Source organism: Denticeps clupeoides, chromosome 2, assembly GCF_900700375.1.
Source record: "Denticeps clupeoides chromosome 2, fDenClu1.1, whole genome shotgun sequence".
Taxonomy (NCBI): Eukaryota; Metazoa; Chordata; class Actinopteri; order Clupeiformes; family Denticipitidae; genus Denticeps; species Denticeps clupeoides.
The window spans coordinates 2395934-2412960 of record NC_041708.1 but is presented as its reverse complement, the minus strand read 5'-3'; the positions used below and the strand labels follow the sequence as shown (position 1 = coordinate 2412960).

General features: G+C 45.4%; 1 protein-coding gene across 4 annotated transcripts in view; it reads left to right on the top strand.

The window, feature by feature from the left end:
- rbfox3a (RNA binding fox-1 homolog 3a) overlaps positions 1 to 17027 on the top strand; it is a 380882-nt gene that overhangs the window by 44201 nt on the left and 319654 nt on the right. For all 4 annotated transcript variants that reach the window (XM_028966599.1, XM_028966598.1, XM_028966600.1 and 1 more), the window contains exon 2: positions 3313 to 3431. The gene's annotated coding sequence lies outside the window, so the exon portion shown is untranslated. The remainder of the gene's footprint in view (positions 1 to 3312; positions 3432 to 17027) is intronic.

The window sequence follows — 17027 nt, the reverse complement described above, 5'->3', positions numbered from 1 at the left end:
AAGGTGTGTCCGCAACTGTTCTTTCCCAGAGATAATCCGCACCGTGGGCAGAGTTGTGATTAGGCCGCGTCGTGCTGCAGGGTAACAATGAATCATTAGCAGGTGAATGGTTGACAGGGCGTTTCCGGAACGTTTGCGGAGTCGTCACGTTGGAGGATGACAGGCTATATTCAGAACCTTCAGGAGGCTATCTAGCCCACAACAGAACAGCGGCACTTGCATGAGCCCTCAAACAAAGAACGATTGTGGGAAGCTGAAAGGCATTATTACACAACAAAATGAAAAAAAAAATGAGATAGAGGAAGGAAGGAAGGAAGGAAGGAAGGAAGGAATAGCAGCCCTCCTCCACCGTCTTTTTCTCGAGAAAGATGATCTGAGGTACGCGAGATGGGCTTATGCACGCCGAGGGTGGAAACAGTCCTCCCTCTGCCTGTCCGGGTTTTTTCCTTTTTGACGAAGCGTTTCTATCTCTCCCACCTTCTGCGTCTGTCACTCGGCTCTAAAGACCACCCTGGAACCGAGCCGTCGTTTGAATGCAGGATGGAGACGAGAGATCGGCGGCGTGCTCAGCCCGCGATGTGTGCTTCAGGGTAAAAAGCGGCGCCATCAGCCCGGCGGATCTGTGAAACGCTGCGCCGTACTGTTTAGTCCTGGACCGGGCTGAATCTTTGTCCCGCGAACCAGTCTGGCTCTCTTTGAAACCTCCTCCTAAAGTCTGAACTGAACACGTAATCACAGAATAAGTGCTGAATTAATCTGCTTTTCATGCATCAATTATCTGAAAAAATGGATTTATAACATGTGGTTGTCAGGTAACTTGAAAAAACGACGTATGAGGCTCCTTTACATACAAATGGCTAAAGGAACCAGCCAGATATGTCTCGGTTGGTTGTTTAACGAATGGATTATCAACCAATGATTTGATTTAATTATTACGAAAGATCACAATTTTATTTCAGATAGAAATTGCCAAAATTTGAGGTTCCTTGGTATTCTGAGTCATGCAAGGAACTGCGACTTTGTCAGGTGATCAAGATCAAGGACTATAGATTTCATATCACCCCCTTGTGGTCTCCAAGAGCTACTGTTCCGCTCTACATTAAACCAAAGGGCAATCGTAGCTCACATGGTGTGGAACTTTTCATTTTATTTCATTAATGCAAAAACGAATGAAAAATGATGTGGTGGTGGTAGTAGCAAAGTCGCAGGCTTAAACCTCACTTATGAGCATCGTGTCCCCAAGCACAACACTTAAAGCCCTGAGTGTCTCCAGGGGGGACTGTCCCTGTCACTACTGATTGTCAGTCCCTCTGGATAAATGCTGTAAATGTAATGCAGTAACCGCATGCAATATACATGGTCACCCTTCTTACAGAAAGCCCAGAAAATGGATTTAAACATCAACACAATACCGTCCATCACAAGAATTCTGCCACTCTTACCAGCCAGTGTGCATCACAGCGTTGCTGAATTCATGATGGATTATTATTCTTTTTTATTTATTTTTGGATGAATATAGTTGCTGTTGCCCATAATAAGTCATTGTTTTATACATTTAATTGAACCAACTTAGCAGTAAAACCAGGTGGATACCAGGTGCAGTTATCAGGATGCTTGCGGCAGGACGAGGGGTGACCATGCCAGAAGGCCAGACATGGCCATGGATCAACTTATCGGCCTGGCGACGTCGATTTCCCACGATCATCACTGATGTCCAATCGCGCGCCCTTACACGCAGCGGGCACAGAGGACAGGCTCTGGCGCGCCGCTGCCGAAAGGCCTGCGCTTATTTATTTACCCCCCCCCTCCATACCTTCACGCTGGAGGTCAGCGGCGGTGCTGACAAAGAAAAATATGAGGACTTTGAAGCACGGTGGCAGCCTGAGGGAGCAGATAAGAGTCATTTTATCCGCGGCGAACCACCAATTTCACTGTCCTTGTTCCGGCTGAGGCTCGCCGCTAAACGGCACTTCTCTCCTTCTCCCCGCCTGTCGCTTTTGTCTCCTGCCCTCAGACGCTTTGCACCTGGCTGCTCCGGGGGCAGGCTCCAACAGCGTCTTTTTCACCTTGGGGGAGACCCTGAATGAACTCTACTCGGCCTCAGTCTTCAGATCAAATCCGAAAAGGATGGTGGTAGCCTAGCGGGGAACCAGAAGACCCAGGTTCAAACCCCACTTACTACCGTCGTGTCCCTGAGCAAGACACTTAACCCTGAGTGTCTCCAGGGGGGGACTGTCCCTGTAAATACTGATTGTAAGTTGCTCTGGATAAGGGCGTCTGGTAAATGCTGTAAATGTAAAATCTAAATGAAAACATTTAAAGTCAGTGGAAAAGAAATTAGACAATTATTGGTGAAAACGTGTAATTGTACAATTTTTTCGTCACTCTTTTGGTTGTCGAAAAAGAATAAAATTAGTAATTCATGGACCGCTTCATGGACAGAACCTGTGGGGTCACACCTCGGCCAACATGTAAATGTAATATAAATTGTAATGTAGCACATCAGCCGCTTTTTTGTTCAGTGGCTGAAAAAGAAAGAGTGGGAGCCCTGCTATGCCTTATTCGCTGCGGAATAAATCACCATATTCAGCAGTTCAGAAATAAGGTACACACCTCCGGTCATGTTTTACACATTCATCAAATAATCAGAATAAGAGAAAATCTTACTATTAGATTTCGCATTTGACTTGAGTCGTTTGTCGTTTACCTGGACTGGGGATCCCACGACCCCGGCAAGGGTTTAAGTGTCCAGCGAGGAAGTGCAAGAGCCTGAAAAAGGGAGTCCTGGGAAATAATATGAATCACAGAAAGGTTATGAAGGCAATGCAATCCATGGTATGCAAAAAAAGGAAAAATTTCCACTGTCAAAATGGCAAACCGTATGTGTTACTACTGCTGACCCGTAGGGCCCATACATTTAGTGTCTGTTCAGATGTTTACAGCCATTTCTTTTGTTCCTATATTTTCATTGCAAAAACTATATAAATACTGATACTCAATAATGAGGGAAATGTTGTAATTGTCAGTGCACTTTATAGATTTTTATTAAGCCAAATCAATGTAGGGGGGTAGTAGCCTAGTGGGTAACACACTCGTCTATGGACCAGAAGACCCGGGTTCAAATCCCACTTACTGCCATTGTTTCCCTGAGACACTTAACCCTGAGTTGCTCCAGGGAGACTGTCCCTGTAACTACTGATTGTAAGTTGCTCTGGATAAGGACGTCTGATAAATGCCATAAATGTAAATGTGTTCTGCTTTCATCTACCAAGAGTTGTATTTACCAACCGCACTTGTCTTTTGTGACTTCAGGTTATCGTATCGAGAAGGGAAATGCAGTAGGCTTCGGTGGTGACGGTCAGCAAGCAAACCCTCTCCGGCGACAGCGGAAGAAAAACAAGAAGAAGAAGAAGAAAGTGAAGCCCCCGACCGTAAGTGGAAACCTCATTCCCAGATATTGCTTCCGCCTAATGTCATCACAGCGTCCCAATATGCCACTGCCTTGTCCTCCAGGCAGTCTCAGTTCCTCTGTTCCTTCCAACCACTTCCTCGGAGCGACACTTACTTTTCAGAGCATTAGGGCCGGATTATGCAGAAACTCTCATCCTAGAGCCGAGATAGGTAAATATGTCCTTCGTTTCGTAATTCTGTGTAATAAGTGGCAGACTCCGCCTCCTTCATCGAGTGAGGATTTGAGGGGGATGATGGAAGTGCGATGATAATGGTAATTAAAGGGAAGGAGATGCTCATGCACACTGGGAGTCCGCTCCGTACCCGGGAGCGGGGCCGGCAGCGGCGGGAGGTCCTGGGGACCGACTGGCTGGCGCTTTTCAAACCGCCAGAGACGCCTCGGCTTTACCCGGCCTTCCTGGAATAAGTTCCGAGCGCTTCCAAAATCCCAGCGCTAAATAAGTAAAATAAAATAAAAAAAAACTTTACTATTCTTCTAATAATAGACACATCTGTGTATGATTCCGTGCTTGTCATCTCAGGGATTTTTTCTTTCTTGGCACTTTAGGTGCTGTACGATTTGTAACGGTGAGGGGGGTGCTTACCAGCAGAACGGCTCCCGCTTAAGTATTTTATTATCATAAGTGTGCTGCGGGTATTAAAGACACATTAATAAATCAGAGCGGCTGAATAAAAGAACAGGAAGTGAATCACGCCGCATTTCGGGGGCTCTGTGGTAGACAGACCATGTACTTGAATACGAGATACCCGCGATACCCACGATACCCATTAAACTTCCACTTCAGCAAAAGCACACAAGTATTTGAATGCAAATGCACTACAGCATGAAGAGTAGAAGTAGAAGTAAGGTTTTATTACTATCGTTTCCACTGCCTTATCAACCTATTTTAGGTGAAAGGCCTCAAGTGTCAATTATGGGGCTTCAGCCTTTTAACAGAATTTTAACACAAACTATTTCTATTTGGCCGAAGCAAGTTGGTATGAATAAACTTCATTTGAGAATTTAGCTTTATAAAAGTGCACATTGACAGGTCTTTCTTAACCAAATTGAATCTAAAAAAAAATATGAATATGTCAGATCAGAGTAACTGATAAATGGGCTCATATTTCTGGATTTGGTCCAGGATCAGCATGGGAGACCTCAGAGGAAAAAGAGGCTCCCTCGAGGGCTTAAGACCCTCTTTCTCCACCACTCCAAATGAAAGACAAGACCTACATCTCTACCAGAGACCCTGAACTGGCCTAATTGAATCCAGGAATGAACATAAACAAAGGGAGACACCAGCAGACAGGCGGATCTCACCTTCTTAGATGCTCCTTCACACCATGCGTTCATCATCGGCGTGTCTGCGCCCGATTCGCACGCTAATTCACAGCTTGGTTTTCACGGGAGCCCGGCCACATATGGCGAGTGACAGGCGGCCAATCAGACGGACAGAATAATTTCATTATTCAAGTTAGGCCCTCCTGCCTGCTTCCAAGCCAGCGGAGGAGAATCCCCGACTCTCGCCGAGCCCGCTGGTTCCGTGCCATGGCGGCCCAACCACATGCTGCCACCGAGCCTGGCGCCAGCAGACACGGCGACGCATGTACCACCCGACCCTCGAGGGGGCTCGGACCGCCTTCAACTGCCACGAGAGCCACGTCCCGAAGAGGTTTTTTTTTTTCAAATGAAATTTCTATAATTCAATAATTTTTAGTTATTCCAACAGTGTGATGGGTGTAGTGATATACTGAAAACTACTGGAAACAGTAGCCAACACGGCAATGCTTTAAGAAAACATTTCAAATGCAAAATCTGCAAACATTAACTACATTTGTGCATTTATATTAATATTAACCTTTGAATACACAATCATTTTTGAAATAGGCTAAAATCATCACCTTGTTCATATCATTTACATTTACAGCATTTATCAGACGCCCTTATCCAGAGCGACTAACAGTCAGTAGTTACAGGGACAGTCTCCCTGGAGCAACTTAGGGTTAAGTGTCTTGCTCAGGGACACAATGGTAGTAAGTGGGATTTGAACCCGGGTCTTCTGGTTCACAGGCGAGCGTCTTACCCACTAGGCTACTACCACCTTATCATTGTAAAAATTATCAGGAATTGTTGCAGAACGCAGGAACGACTGCTTGCTGCCGGTGCATGAAGGCAGTTGTAGCAGATAGCGACCGTGTCGTAGAGAAATCGGAAAGTGATCCTAAACCTTGTGTCCCGAGTTCGAGGGTGCAGTTAGCTGTTTTCTGCTGACTTTGCTGTCATTTCGGATGAAGAAGGTGTGGTGCCAGGACAAGGTAACACCGCAGCACTCCTCTAGGACCTTCAGTTTCCCTTTGATAGTGAATCGTTTGCAGAAAGTAAACATTATTGTCCCAAAAGGGAAGTAGAAACTTCTGGTAAACTTCCTCTTCTTCAACTCTACAATGCAAATCAATCTTTTATCTCCAGAAGTCTCCCTTATAGAGCTTCTCTGCTCCCATATGTTCAGCCTTGTCTTAAACTGGGACAATTCACAGTATGGGGAGCACCAATCGGCCGCCTCCCCTATAGCTAGAGCGGGGCGATAAATCGATTTTGTACACTAATTTGAATTTTGGGAAGATCTGTTAAAACAAGAGCCTAGAAAATGACATTACTTATGCACATAAGATGTGTTTTTTTTCCCTTTGGGTTTTGAAAATCAGAGCCTCGCTCCCATAGAATCACACAAGACTCGCTTTTGTAGCTACTAGTGTTACATTAGGAAATATTTTGGTGTAATTATAAAGTGTGTGTGTGTGTATATATTTTATATATATATATATTAGTCTTTATAAAAGCCAAGGCAAGGTATGGTAAGAACAGCACAGTGGGAGGAGCTTGCGTATTTATTTCATTTATTTTTGTACGGTGCAAAGTCACAAACTATGTCACACTCCTAGACTTAAGACCAGGAAAAAAAACTATTTAGAGCAGATGGAATGAACATGAATAGAGTGTAAGTCTGGAATTAAGTTGTCTATTTTTCATTGATGAATTTCTCAATTTTTTAACATTTTGTACATATTGCACATAAACCTCTTAGCACCTGGCAGCCACGAGTAGGTCTACAAGATTCACGATCAAACATTTCGAATTATTTAAAAGGAATGGCCAAGTCTATTTATTTCACCTTAATTATCCTGTATTTGTGTACGTGTATTTGTTGTTGGTGAGATTTTATTAAATTATTAATATATACATATTGCTGCCGGTACATGGAGAAACGTGATACGTTACGTCCATTTTTGTGAATAAGGGCAGTAGAGTTTCTCAGGACCCGGACCTCTGTAAAGCTGTCTCTCGGCTGGCCTTTATTTTGGGTGCGCCGGGTCCTGTTTTCGTGCTTTAAGTCAGCGTTGCAGCTGCTGTCTGCTCTTTAAATAGAGGCAACGTCCCGGTGGAGGTTGTCCCAGTTTCTATATTAGAGCCCCGGACCGCCACCTTGGTGTCACCGACGGCCCCCTTTACCTGCTGAATTGAGTAGATCAGGTCACTTGTACAAAGAAACTGTACGCCAGGTATGATTTGAATCTGCTTTAGATTGTCAGGATGATCGAACGACTGGCTGCTGCTGCTGCTGCTTTTTGCAAATACATGATAATAGGTCACAAATAACCATTAGTCACCATGACCTGACCTCATGAACACATAGATCGTGTCTAAACTAAGTGTCATGTGAAAGAGACTTGATGGATTTTGTCATTAATGGATTTTTCATCATTGATCATTTCCCTGATAATGTCTGTTTTGCTGAGAGCGATGTTTGTGATTTGTAATAGCAATCACAAAAAATATAATGAGCACATAATACACACATAGTTTGATTGATTGTGTATTGATATTGTATAATGTTGATTACATGGCCAACCTGCTCAGTATTAGATTTCATATATTTAGCACGATAAAGTTTTGTGCGTATTCTCGAGTGTGAATGCTTCGATTAGACTGGTTTTTGGTGGGCTCTGTCTGAAACGAGCCTGAGTTGGCTCAACCCTGAGCCGGTTTCTGGCTCCTCGGTGCGACAGACAGGCTGTTGTGGGGAGTACCGGGCCGCTTATGTTGGCTGATCAATAGCAATGCAGAAGGAGCGCTCACCAGGGCCGCCGAGCGCCACAGATTGGATTTTCTTTTGAAATGATTCTCACTGTGAGCTACCATAATCCTTCACACCTTTTATTGTCTTTTCTATTATGGAGTTCATCTTTGTGTTTTGCGCTCCATCACGGTGACCCACACCTATTTCACTCCACTCCAGGTCTCCGTCAAGGCATTAACAAGTTCCTCAAAAAAGGCCTCTCCTTCGGTACTGCATCGTTTCTAAGATATTGTATCGCTATTGTATTTGGAATTTAATTGACTGCACTGGTTTAAATATAGATAATGTTACACAGGTCACAGGTAAGTAGTGTTCAGTCTATACAGTTATATTTCTCTCTCTGTTGACATATGTTCTCTGCGTGTCAAACCTTTTCATCCCCGTGGTGTCACCAATAGAACAGAAATATCGCAGTTTCCTGAAGTAAATGTAATCATATTGATTATAGATCAGCATGCTTTTTAGCAATGGCTTTTTAATCAAATGACAACTTTATTCAATGTTCATCGTCAAGCATAATGTTTCCTTATACGCCATTTTTAACAGTTAGGAAGTAAGGTTTGATACATTCATATCAGCTTAATAAATTTAATATAAAAAAATGCAAGCCTACAGATGAATACCAATTTTAACCATCAAGATATTAAGTTGCTTTTGGTATCATTTATTGTTATACCTTATATATAATTAATATTAGACCCACCACATCATATTCAATACACAAAACAACTGGTTATATTTGATCTTAATATACATAAGATTTTTTTGCAAAATAGTGTGCACATCTCACATTGTGAAGAAATTTTTTTTCCAAAAATTCACAACCTGGCATCATTTTGTAGTTCTGTTTTCTTGGAAGATATTTACTGTGTAATTTACCGGGCATGCTCCTGCGCAGGCTGGTCAAAAGATTGCATGCCACCGGTGAGCGATGCGGCAGTTGACGTCACTTCATCACTCCCCAGTTAAAGTCACACCCATTAGCCGGGTGGGGCTCCATCCTGAAGCATTAGGAAGCTTCGGGCTCGAAACTTTGCGCCTGTGGCCGATGTCCTTTGACTCATCTTCGCAACACCGCCCGATAACCAGCTGCCATGGCAACCTGATTGCAACCGTGTGCTAGCGTGTCCTACAAAGTACCGATAAAAAAAAATAAAAAATACAACAACAACAACAGCAAATTGTGGCGAGGGGGTCATATTTTCCATTGATGTTCTCCCTTCTTTGGGCAGAAATTCCAGTAGATGACAACTTTATTAACCTGGTTTGTGATTTATCTCTGAAGGCAGCTCAGTTCAGGAATGGATTTCTGGGAAAGGAAAAAGAACAGATAGAAGGGTGCACGCTATCACTCTTCCCTCCGTGTTGTTTTGCATGGCGCGCTTTTTGATAAGTGGTCGGGGACATAAATATGGCCGCCTGACACCACGAGTTTCGACTTTCCATTTCTGTCCGGCAACACAGATTAAAATCCCGGCACGAAGAAATATGACCCTCCAGCCTCATTAAGAAGTCATACGCAGGCCCTTCTCAGCGTTTATGCGGTGTATAATGTTGGAAGATAGTTGTGCTAAACGACGCCGCGTAATCGCATATTTCCTTTCAGGCTGTGGGGTTTTTAGGTTCCGTTGGGGATTGATGTTTCCTAATTGATGTACCTTTCATAATCTGGACCTACAAACCTTTTCCCCATGATGATGTAGACTCATCCCATCCTATTTCTAACATGAATGGTCCAGAGTGTGAACTGGGGGAAAAGAAATTAGAACGATTCTTATGCCTTTTTGTCGTATTTCATCAAAACAATTGAACATATATTGCATGTTAAATCATTTTTAAGATGTTTTAATATTTTATTTTAGTCTTTCATTTTACATTTGATGGGGACAATAATTTTTTTTCTAATGCACTCCAGTGTAAAATTGACGTAAATGAACTGTGACCAGCTCAACCAATCGGATTTTAGACCCTGGGCCGAGTCAAGATAGTCCCCGTGGGCTGCGTGGGAGTGTTAACCTCGCGTTACCCATGGTGCCTCGGCCCGGGTCAATGACTGTGGCTCGCGCTGATGCCGGCGTGCGCCGAGCTGCGTGTTCTGGCATTAGTGGCAATTAAGTACGGAGGCAGGCTCCAGATGTGTTGCTAAGTGCAGTTTAAAGTTGGCACGGGCTGTCTGGCAAGTACACACACACACACACACACACACACACACACTTTTTACGGTCTTGTAGCCACAGTACAGGTGCAGCACACTTTGTGTAGATTTGAAGGGAGGTGTGCAAACACACACACACACACACACCTTCACACTCGCTCGCGCACAAACAACACGCTCGCGCGTTATGCGGCAAAAAGAAAAAAAAAAAAATGGCGCCCCCCCACCCATACGCGCGGGAACGCGTGCGGAGACGCTCGCAGACACAGTCTGTTCCGCTGGCAGCCCGACTGCTGACGCCGTCACCTGTCTCGCCGGATGAAGGTGATTGTGTTAGTGCAGCCGTGGCGGGGAGCTGGCATCCCTCGCTCCCATTTGTCCTCGGGAAGGGGTTGTGGAAGGATGCTGTTCGCTCGACGGCTAGGCCTCGCGCCCGACCACTTCCGGCCAAACCTCGAACCGCAGCGCGCGCTTAGCGAGGAAAAAAAAAAATAGCTTGTTAGCAAAAAAAAAACCCCGGTGGCCATTTTTTATTGTTTTTTTTTTTGGCCAACAGCGACGGTACGGTTCGTCCAAAATCGCAGCAACCGACAAATGGGGTCTGTTGTGTTACACATTGGATGGTTCTCTCTGTAAAAAACACGCTTTTCCAGATGCACCGCAATATGGGCCGCCGTTGCGAGGAACGAGCCCCGCCAGAAAAAAAAAAAAAAAAAAAACGAGCTGCAGCATTCGGTGCTCGGCGAAGAGTAAGTTGTAAACAGATTAAAAATTAAATTTCACCTACAGGGTTTCACGGTTGCATTTTTAATTTCACGACCCTCCCCCAACCTCCACAAGAGTGCTCCCGCTCCAGACGTCTCCGAAACTCCGTTTTTCAAGGTTTAGGACTTTTTTTTTTTTTGCGGGGTTTGATTTCCATGTGCACGCGCGCGTCCTGATTGGGCCGCAGGGGGTCCGGTGAGCCAATCGTCTTCGGGGGCTCCTCTTCAGATTTAGGGCCCGGTTTGCCCACGCGTTGTGCAGTCTGTAATTGGGAAACACCGTTCGCAAGGCCTCATGGCTCCCATGCTACGCACCTTTAATCAACTATAGTGCCTTTTTATGAGCTTGCACGTTTACTTCTCCAGGGGTTTAGTTTTGAAAAAAAAATCACATTATTCCGTGTGAAAAACGGATCTGGTTTTGGTTTTGGTCTGTGCTGAATTAATTGGCCGTTCCTAATTGGGGGGTTCTGGCAGGAAAGGACGGGGTGGAAATTTCGGACCTCGTGCAGCCAAAACCAACGGCATTAGCGATTCAAGTCCATCGGCGTGAATAAATATGACAATTTGCATAAAATGATGATGGCGCGGGATTGATTTGTGCTCCCCTCGCTCCCCTCTGCTGACTTCGCAGGCCGGGGCGGAGTTGTAAATGAAAGATGGGGCTGTCTGCCTAACGTACCAGGGCTTGGCCAGGACTGCCGTCGCATCGCCGGCCGCTCCGAGCCATATGGGCCGCGGCGAGTGCGGGGCGGGCCGAGCGAAAGAGCCTTGGCATGGGTGGCACCGGCTTGGCGTGTGGTGCTTAGTCAGCCCTCCTCCTCTCCAGAGGAACTCCGGGCAGTCGCGCTGGGAGGTCCGGCAGACTACGGCGCAGCCCATGCTGACCAAACCAAAACCAAAAACGTGACCGAACAGGCGGGGCTAACATATTAATATGGCTAATTGTGTTAATAGAGTAAATTACACCTTATCACGATGCATCATGGCTCGATTAATACAGTTCCTGGTTTGATTGGTCCTCTGTACCCAGACCGGTGAATCAATATTCCCAATAATGCCAATTTTAATAATGCAAATCATTATTAGTTATTTAACTCGTGTAAATATATGATCGCGCTGCGCTGTTTTGTCTGGACGTTTGCAGATTGTGAGGGCTTTTAAAATATTCTATATACGTTATTTATGCTGAAGTATGAAGCAGCTGGGCAACATATGGTTTTTCCTTTTCTCCAACATGCTTCTGATATGATGTACTCCAAAAGTTATGCATATAGCCGCATGTGTAATTCTATTTCAATTAGAAAACAACAAGAAAACGCGTAATGAGAATACGGATGAAATATTAATCAGTTATTTTCTTTTACAGCATCGCGATTCATCATAAAAAGTCATTTTCCACAGCTCTAATGTACGCCGAAGCACAAATACACACGTGCAGCGGCAATTACATAAATCTGGTGCCGATACATTATTCTAAAGTTGTGATGGCCTCGTGCAATTTGCGAGGAAATATCGCGCTTCCACGTTTAACCGAGCAACTCCGACTGGTGGCTCTAATGCCCCTGCAGCCCCACGTTCGTGTAATGGAAATGTTTTATTGATACCGAATCATATTGACGGCGGGCCCGTGTTAATCCCTCTCCGGCGGTGGCGGTTGGAGTGCGTTACGACCTGGGGGCTCTGACCCCGCCCGCCGGCCCGTTGCGGCGGCCTTGATTTGTGGCATTATTACAGGGGAGGACATGCAGTATTGATAAGGCGCGCGGCACCTTGCCGCTTAACTCCTGGGCGGCGCATTAACAAGGCGAGGTGTGCCACCGACATCGCTCTGGGGGAAATTTAGACATCACTTTTTATGTTCCCGCCACCCCCCACCTCGCTCACACACACACGTGCGCTTATGAACTCCGCATACAAATGCACTTAGGTGCTGTCCTGATTGATGGCAATTAGCATTTGGTAATGATAACAGATGTTTGCGGTGCCAGGAGGCTGGTACCTGCCGCCCACTCCGCCATCTGCCATGGGCATCGGGGGCCTGGCTGGCACCGGCGGCGCGGGGGAGGGGGTGTTGCAGTCCTCCCCTTCGTTTGACATGATGAACAGGGTTTCGCCGCGGTGGGGGGGGTGCACGCGTCACCTGGTGTCGGATAGCGCCGGAGCGGACGAGCTGCTTTCAATGGCGCGTCCTCTGGAATGGCGGAGACGCGGGCGGGGCCTGGCCATGAGATTTTTCTCGTGGCACCTGCCAATCATGCTCGTATGATCGACCACCTCAGTGAATCCCATGGTGCGCTTGACAGCACCTGAATGCCGTGTGATGTTTGTCCTTCAAAGGTGATTTATGGACGATGGGACGATCGATTGACATGGGGACCAGTCAACAAACAGACAAACAAAGAAATAGTTGGGGAAACAAACATAAGAGATGCCCTTTTGTGTGAGTGCCTATGTCAACTTATTTCATTTCTTCTACTGACAAAGCATTAATTTTGCATGCCACACTCAGCGCCCGGATGTCTCCTTTCTTCTTCCTATCTTCGCTCAGATTCCGTCTTCCCGGAACCTCAGTGTCTGGTGCTGATCTGATCGCTTTTGAGAGCCTGCAGTCCTGTGCGGCTGCCCCACGTCGCGCCAGTCTGTAGAGTCGCGTGGGTTTTAGTCCGTGTATCCTGCAAACTGCGCCGACTACCCCGAATTTGCACCTTTAAATGAAGTCCGCTGAAGTCCGCAGAATTTGGTACCAAATCCTTTCTCGACACTAAATGAAGTCTGTTTTGGGAAAATAAAAAACTAAATCAAATTTCTGAGAGACACGTATGTCATATTTCCTAATAAATAAGTTAATACATGCATTTAGGACAAATTAATTATTTAATTCAACATTATTCTGAGGCCACACATCATTACTCATAACCAGGCAATGAGCAGCAATTTGGATTGTTTCTTACGAACTTTATATTTATTAACAACGATCTGAATGTGACCCAGGGCTTAATTTTCAGCAAAAATCACAATTTTGGTTTAATATTGAACCTCCATGTCACAGTGGAACGTTGTTGGGAGGGTTAAAGGGGCCAGCGTGGCCAGGTCAGTTAGCTCTGGGTATGAGATTTTGAGAAATTATTGTGTGGATTATGTTTTTAGGAAACTGTTTCTCTTTTAAGTTTCATTTTCTGTGCGTTTTCTGCCTTTTTATGATTTTGAGCTGAAACGATCAGGTCTCTGCCTACACGGCATGCCTTGTGCTTGACTCTAACTCATGTGGGTTTTAACACCCACATGCGTCTATTGTGTATCACTGGCTCATCATTAGTATGTTCTCTCCCACATGCGTGTAAGATGTATGGCACGAGACGTAAGAATTACAAATTGTAAAATAGGGCCCACTGAGATGGGACAGTTGTAATGGCCTGCCTGGTCCAGTCTGATCGAGATTTGGGCAATGTAGAATCAGTGCTGTAACATCTGCTTCTTTTCCACATGCTTGAGTGAAGGTGACCCCCTTTTTTTTAACGTCCTGTGACCAAATGGAGAGCATATTTGCGTAGTATGCAAGAATTATGCCCCTATTAACGCATTTGCGCCTTTTTGCATGCTTCATGTGCAGCGTGTAACCCTTTGCAATTCAAATTTACACCCATCCATGCATCCTCTGAAACTGCTTATACAACGCTCTATCATAAGGAGGCTGGAGCCCAACCAAGCAATCTTTGGACGTAAGGCAGGAACATCCCCCAGACAGGGCCTCGGTCCATTTTCATGTGCACCGGGGCCAATTTAGCAACGGTAGCTCATCTACCGTACGCGGTGTACCTGGAGGAAAGCCCCTGGGAACATGGGTAATATGCAGACACCGTGCAGGAACCTCCCGGGCTGGGACAGGTACCAGAGCTAACCACTGTGCCACCATGTTGCCCTGCAATGCTCTCGTGCGCCATTAATCCATCATCCACAGCTAACATCAGCACTGTCGTTGTAGCTCAAGTGTTTTTTTTTTATTATTTTTATCTCAGGCTTGAATCGAGTCGAATTTCATCACTGTAAAGAGATCATTGAGCCATCTTGCCTGACGGTGAAATGCTAAGGACTCCATCTCCGCTGCGGTGAAGTGACCACACGGCGAGGCAATTAATAATATTGAAGTAATGAGACCGCACCCCCCCCCCATGTAATTCATCAAGTTGTATTTGCATAATTCTTTGTTTGTGCTGTGCGTTAACAATTTACCAGGAGCCGAGCAAAATGAAGCCAAAGCGTTGGGAGCAACTTCAAAGTGACTCCGTTTCCTTTTCTTTTTTTTTAATTCAAGTCGATTTACATTTCTCGCTCCGCAGAGAGCTACAGACCAACTCGGTAAACATGCCTGGATGAGGGGGAAATTCTCAGCTGTCAGTCAAAAAAGTAATTAATGCACATTATTCTTTTAAAAATTCATAACCTTGAGCAAAGACATACAAATGAGGTTTGAAAGGGATAATTTATAGTGCTAATATGGCGCACGGATCAAACAAGAGCGCTGATTCCGCAGAGGGCCGGAGAGGATGCCGCGTTAATACGACGTTTTTTCACGCTCACAAGAGAATCGTGCCATGATACAATGAACAATCCGCGGCTGTTGCATATTGTTTGCATTATTAATCTGGGTAAAGTTTATGGTCGTTGCCAAAATCAGAACGGTGTCAAAAGCAGTTAGTTGATAAACAATGTAGGAAATAATAATGATAAATAATTCAGTAAATTGCTCACTGATGACTACATTTGACATTGGTTTGACTTGCTCATTTACAACTATATTACTTTACCATGGAATGAAAAAAAAATCAGCTTTCCCTGAGCTTTGTCCTGATTGGCTGCCTTGCTGCCCTCCCTGTCCTTGTTATTTTATGTCCCGCTTTTTAGAAATATGCTTCCAATCGGTCGCCTGTCTCGTCTGCTCTGGTGTTGTGACTTGTACTTTTTCCATTTTACTTATCACCGAGTGCCAGGTTCAAACCCCACTCACTACCATCGTAACCCTGAGCAGGACACTTAACCCTGAGTGTCTACAGGGGGACTGTCCCTGTCACTACTAAGGGCGTAAATGTAATTGCTTCAATATAGCTCTCTATCTTCAAACTTCTGGCAATGCGTCTGCAAGACACTGAAATGGTGGACTTCCTAAGCACTGCAGTGCAACAAAGGGTGCCCCCATAAATCAGCATAGAAAGGGATGGAAAATTGGTTGCCTATTGTGTTGCAGTTGTTCTGCCTGACTCCTCCGTGGTGTAAAAATATACCTACTTTTCGTATTGCACAAATCTGATGCAGACGCCATTGGAGGCGAGGAAGGCGGTGTTCTCACATCTCTACCACTTTTTCTCCAGGCGCGGCTGGAGGCCTCCAGAGGCCGCGACTCCTTAATGGAACCGAGCGGCGAAAGAGTCCGTCGCCACTTTCGGTGTGGATTCCGCACACGGCCGTGACGTGCGGGCTCGTCGGCTCGGGTTACAAATGACTGTCGCCTCTAATCTAGGCATTACGGCAGAGCAAGACAATACATCTTGGGCCTCGGCGGAACATGTGCCGGGGTAATTTAATCTTGTAACATGAAGATTATTTTTGATTGGAATGGAGTTTGATCTGTTTGTCCCTTTAATTCGCCTCTAACTGGCTGACATTTTCGCAGTATTTAATAAAAGCCGCGCTTGATTCGCCGGTCGGGTGACAATCTTTTATTTACTCGGCATGGATAAGACCATTAATTCACGGTAATTAATGAGTGAAGTGTCGAGGGCTCGGGTTCAGCCGCGTCTGCTGGGAGGCTTGGGGGAACAGACTCATTCATCTCGATTAGACGCACTTAGCTTCAGTCTCCCCGGCGTGGCTTTTCCATTTTAATAACGGCTAGCCAACCACAACTGTGGCATCATCTCACCGTGGACCGGCGAGGGCAGGTGCACGTTACCTGTAGTCACGGATGATAATTATACCCCTTCATCCTCTGAAAATCGTCTACGAGTCTCCTAGCTGTGAATAGCAGCGCCTCGCCCTGCCATGCCGTGACGGGCCGGAAGGTGTACGCAGAAACAGCAAAGGCCAGGTCCCGGCGGGAAGTTAATGATCATTCCATCACTGTCCCTGGGACAGATGTAAAGTCCGGAGGGGGGCTTTTTTCTCGAGAGAGAGCGAGAGCTCTCGACGGTAAAGCCAGCCAGGGAACTGATGCCTTTCACATAAAGAATTGCATTTTGGTTTTTCATAAGAGCACAAATACCACCCACAATGCATTATGTGCTTTACACAATTTACACAATACGCATTTTACAAAAAATCATATCTTGTTGTACAATATTGTTGATAGCTTTTACTGCACTGGGAGTGGAAATCAGGCCTGACCAGATGAAAATATTTCAACACAGACTACTCTGTTCAATACATAATAAACAGGACAAGGGTAACATCACAAAACAACGACCCGACGGCGAACAGACACAAACAGGGCGGCTTTATACCATTATACACAGGTGATAA